Raw genomic sequence first — 6,000 nt, forward strand, 5'->3', positions numbered from 1 at the left:
CGAGCAACAAGTTGTGCTCCAACACAACTTGTGAACGGTCCACTAGTCATCTGTTAAGTCAACTTCTTGATTGGGACCCACACAAAACTCAAATTCCGACAAAGTTAAGTACCAAAGGCAAAGATGTGCCATTTTATAGGCACCAAACTCAAAATACCCCTTATTATAAATATTGTCTTCTTATATAACTCTCTTTGTCCCCCCAAGGTTTTGTGTAATCTCTTTTTCGACTATTTTGTTCATAACTTCATACGAAGTGGGAATGACCTCATTCTTTTTCTGTTACCTCTGTCTTTCAGTTCCCCACAGTATACAGGAAAATATTTAGGATTTGGACGCTTAGCAATTGGTGTTTCAACCTTATTTTCAATGTAAAGGATGACTTCTTTATTTTTGGAATCAACATACGTAGAAATGCAATTTGGATAACATGTAGAGCCTTTAAATGTATTATTTTTTTACCAAAATCATTTTTTAGAAATTTTATAATAAAAATGAGTTTATCTAGTTTATAGTTTGGTTTTAAAAAAAGGATTTCGACTTCTAACAAAGTCACTGGACTTCCTTGAGTCAATGCATCCAAAATGCAAGCTTTTTTCGACTCTCAAGCCTCTAGACATGTAATTTGTGCAGGAAATATTTTTTCTAAAAATTTTCTATTAAAGGGGAGTCTTTCTGTTTCGTGATTTGGTCTTGATCATAGAGTTCCGACATCTAACGAAGCCTGGAGACTTCCTTGAGTGATTTGTGTTTATGGTATTTTATTCAATTTTTGCGATGATTATCTAGCTTAAAGAAGATCCCATAATCGTTGAGAAGTTATTAACGGTTGCAAACCTTATATCCTTCCTTCCATGTTTTATTATAGGTAATGTATGACCTTTTTAAAAGATTAGAAGTTCATTATTAGAAGGGATATTTCGAGTTTGGTGCCTATAAAATAGTACACTTTCGCGTTTGGTGCCTAACTTTGTCAATATCTGAGTTTGGTGCCCAGTCAACGAATTCGCATTGATTGACCGTGTTGACCATCCAATTTAGAGTTTAAAATGTGAAATGTCTAATAAAATTCTAAACTCCATTTTATTCACTCACTGCTCCCTATCTTCTACATACTCCATGTTTGAGAAATTAGAGTTGTTGATTTTCATTCACGAGGTTTTAGGTTCCACTCTTAATACCATTGCCATCTTCTTTCATTTCTAATCTCAAATCACACACTGAGCTACTGTTATTTTCTCATATGACCACCTGTTTACACAAAATTAAATACAAAGTATAAGCATATCTCCCTTCATTGTTTACCAGTAAATCATCCAAAATTTATCTCTCATGTAAATCCCAATAATCGTTTCCTTAAACCTTCAATCTAACCATTATTGTATTGAAAAAATGAATCCATGTAAATGACCCTATTCATTTTTCAAATTAATCATTATTGTATTAGTTAAATTTGTTTCCAGTTTATGTAAATCCATATTTATCATGGCAGTCAGATAAGTCAGCCTTATTTCTCTGGATCGCTCGTAACGTGTTTGGAAAATGATCTAGAGAGATTTCCCTACCGTGGTCCTTGTTAGTGAACTAGTTAAATTAAATAATGATTGTTTAAACAATTATTCACAAAGACACGTATTTATTTACAAAAGTTGGTGGGGGGCCAAGCAACAAGTTGTGCTCCAACACATCTTGTGAACGGACTACCAGTCATCCGTTAAGTCAACTGCTTGGTTGGGACCCACACCAAACTCAAATTCTGACAAAGTTAGGTACCAAAGGAAAAGGTGTGCCATTTTATAGGCATCAAACTCAAAATACCTCTTATTGTAAATATTGTCTACTTATATAACTCTCTTTGTCCCGCAAGGGTTTGTGTAATCTCTTTTTCGACTATTTTGCTCATAACTTCTTCATACGAAGTGGGAATGACCTCATTCTTTTTCTGTTACCTCTGTCTTTCAGTTCCCCATAGTATACAGGAAAGCTTTTAGGATTTGGACGCTTAGCAATTGGTGTTTCAACCTTATTTTCAGTGTAAAGGATGACTTCCCTCTTTATTTTTGGAATCAACATACGTAGAAATGCAATTTGGATAACATGTAGAGCCTTTAAATGTATTATTTTTTAGCAAAATCATTTTTTAGAAAATTTTATAATAAAAATGAGTTTATCTAGTTTATAGTTTGGTATTAAAAAAAGGATTTCGACTTCTAAAAAAGTCACTGGACTTCCTTGAGTCAATGCATCCAAAATGCAAGCTTTTTTCGACTCTCAAGCCTCTATACATGTAATTTGTGCAGGAAATATTTTTTATGAAAATTTTCTATTAAAGAGGAGTCTTTCTATTTCGTGATTTCGTCTTGATCATAGAGTTCCGACATCTAACGAAGCCTGTGGACTTCCTTGAGTCATTTGTGTTTATGGTATTTTATTCAAATTTTGCGATGATTATCTAGCTTAAAGAAGATCCCATAATCGTTGAGAAGTTATTAACGGTTGCAAACCTTATATCCTTCTTTCCTATAACCTTAGAAGGGATATTTCGAGTTTGGTGCCTATAAAATGGTACACTTTCGCGTTTGGTGCCTAACTTTGTCAATATCTGAGTTTGGTGCCCAGTCAACGAATTGACGTTGATTGACCATGTTGACCGTCCAATTTAGAGTTAAAAATGTGAAATGTCTAATAAGTTCTAAACTTCGTTTTATTCACTAACTGCACCCTATCTTATACATACTCCATATTTGAGAAATGAGAGTTGTTGATTTTCATTCACGAGGTTTTAGGTTCCACTCTTAATACCATTGCCATCTTCTTTCATTGCTAATCTCAAATGATACACTAAGCTACTGTTATTTTCTCATATGACCACCTGTTTACACAAAATTAAATACAAAGTATAAGCATAGCTCCCTTCATTGTTTACCGATAAATCATCCAAAATCTATCTCTCATGTAAACACCAATAATCGTTTCCTTAAACCTTCAAACTAACCATTATTGTATTGAACAAATGAATCCATGTAAATGAACCTATTCATTTTTCAAATTAATCATTATTGTATCAGTTAAATTTGTTTCCATTTTATGTAAATCCATAGTTATCGTGGAAGTCAGATAAGTCAGCCTTATTTCTCCTGAACGCTCTAACGTGTTTGGAAAATGATCTAGAGAGATTTCCCTACCGTGGTCCGTGTTAGTGAACTAGTTAAATTAAACAATGATTTTTTAAATGATTATTCACAAAGACACGTATTTATTTACAAAATTTGGCGGGGGTCCGAGCAATAAGTTGTGCTCCAAAACAGCTTGTGAACGGTCCACCAGTCATCCGTTAAGTCAACTGCTTGATTGGGACCCACACCAAACTCAAATTCCGACAAAGTTAGGTACCAAAGGCAAAGGTGTGCCATTTTATAGGCACCAAACTCAAAATACCCCTTATTATAAATATTTTCTACTTATATAACTCTCTTTGTCCCCCAAGGGTTTGTGTAATCTCTTTTTCGACTATTTTGCTCATAACTTCTTCATAAGAAGTGGGAATGACCTCATTATTTTTCCGTTACCTCTGTCTTTCAGTTCCCCACAGTATACAAGAAAGTTTTTAGGATTTGGACGCTTATCAATTGGTGTTTTATCCTTATTTTGAATGTAAAGGATGACTTCCCTCTTTATTTTTGGAATCAACATACGTAGAAATGCAATTTGGATAACATGTAGAGCCTTTAAATGTATTATTTTTTACAACAATCATTTTTTAGAAAATTTTATAATAAAAATGAGTTTATCTAGTTTATAGTTTGGTTTTAGAAAACGGATTTCGACTTCTAACGAAGTCACTGGACTTCCTTAAGTCAATGCATCCAAAATGCAAGCTTTTTTCGACTCTCAAGCCTCTAGACATGTAATTTATGCAGGGAATATTTTTTCTGAAAATTTTCTATTAAAGGGGAGTCTTTATGTTTCATGATTTGGTCTTGATCATAGAGTTCCGACATCTAACGAAGCCTGCGGACTTCCTTGAGTCATTTGTGTTTATGGTATTTTATTCAAATTTTGCGATGATTATCTAGCTTAAAGAAGATCCCATAATCGTTGAGAAGTTATTAACGGTTGCAAACCTTATATCCTTCTTTCCATGTTTTATTATAGGTAATTTATGACCTTTTTAAAAGATTAGAAGTTCATTATTAGAAGGGATATTTCGAGTTTGGTGCCTATAAAATGGTACACTTTTGCGTTTGGTGCCTAACTTTGTCAATATCTGAGTTTGGTGCCCAGTCAACAAATTGGCGTTGATTGACCATGTTGACTGATAGACGCATTTATCTGTCTAATATAACTCAATTGTATATATTGTTAGTGCTCGAATTTGTACTTATTTGGTTATTTTATTTATTTGTAGGTGTTTTTAGAAGAATAAGGCTTTGCGGCGAAATTGGCTGGAAATGCGGCATTTGGACCTCCGTTGATAAAGTACCAGAAACGCCCCAGAAGTGTACCGGAAGTACCCCAGGAATATCCCGGAGGAACCCCAAAAAAGTGCGGAAAAAATGTCCCAGAAGAATTGTTATACGGACCCTTGATTTTGGATAAGGGGTAACCTAATTACTAAGGGGTAACCCATTTCCAGGCAGCTGCTAAAGGGAGAACAGAACTGGCTAGGGGGCATCTCTTCTTCACGGTTTGAAACAGAAAATTGGCGGGAAGAAGAGTTTATCAACTGTTGAAATTTCGTTCAGATTTCGATTGAGTTTTGGTATGATTAAAGGGCTGGAAATTTTTGGGCTTACTACATGGACTTAGAGGAAGCTAATAGAGGTAATTTGAAGGGCCAGAAGTGGATGGATAATCCGTGAGAAGCGTATGGAGATAAAACAGTGAGACGGGAAGAGTTTGGCCCTGTTTGAATCGAATTGGGATTCCCAGCGTGGCTAGGTTGTGGATATACACTCCTAGAGTCTCTACTATATCTAACTAGGAGTTTGGGAGAAGTTGGAAACCTACAGAAACCACGTAGGATCGACAGACGTGTAGAAAAGAAAAAAAACATAACTTGGCAGCGAAGAAAAAAAAGAGAAGATTTTCTCAAGATTCGATTACTCTTTTGTGTATAAATAGGAAGATTAAGGTTCCTAGAAGTTTATCAAGAGGTTTGGGGTCTAAAGGAAGGCTCAGAATCCAACAAAAGCGATCGAGAGAAGTTAGCAATTCTGTTGCTGCCGCTGCGGAAGGAAGAGGAGAGCGTGAAGAACACACTCTTCAGGGCAGACTTATTTTTGAAGCAAAACAACGACAGTTTATGTCAACTATCTTTGTTCGCTTGGGCAACAACCACTTCTTTTCTTCTTTTCTTTTTGTAACGGAGCAGCAGCGACTTCGCAACAGTAACTTTTGTTGCGATTTTTTTTGTTGCATTGCTTACTTAATTAATCAACTTTTGGAGCTTTGAACATGTATTTTGAGCAAGTGATTAATATGAGAAGCTAAACACCTTATCCAAGGCGACGGAGGAAGCCATTGTTTCATGAAAAGTGGTATAATTCTATTTTATTTATTTATTGCAATATTATTTACATGATTATTTGCATAGAACTTAAAATAATAATTGATTTTTATTGAGTTGTTGTGAGTCGTTTTGATGGATCATGCTTAGTTTTAATACTTTTGATGTTTCATGCTTGGTGATTACAATTATTACTTCAAAAATCTATCATAGGCAAATATTAGAATCACTTTAAAAAGAAAACTTGTATGAATATTGACTAGAATTTATCACTCGATTGATCAATGGTGGAATCCAGAGTCTTGGTATGTTCTTATTATCTTTGAAACACTCTTATTTAATTTTCTAAAATCCTTCACAAGTTCGAGAGAACGACAACTTTCTTTACCACTATTACAAACACATCAATTTTTGGCACCGCCGACGCGGACTTGTTTTTTTTTAGGGTTTTAGATTATTTTTTTTAGTTTTTTTTTTTTTTTTTTTTTTTT

The sequence above is a fragment of the Papaver somniferum genome, unplaced genomic scaffold, assembly GCF_003573695.1.
Source record: "Papaver somniferum cultivar HN1 unplaced genomic scaffold, ASM357369v1 unplaced-scaffold_112, whole genome shotgun sequence".
Classification (NCBI taxonomy): domain Eukaryota; kingdom Viridiplantae; phylum Streptophyta; class Magnoliopsida; order Ranunculales; family Papaveraceae; genus Papaver; species Papaver somniferum.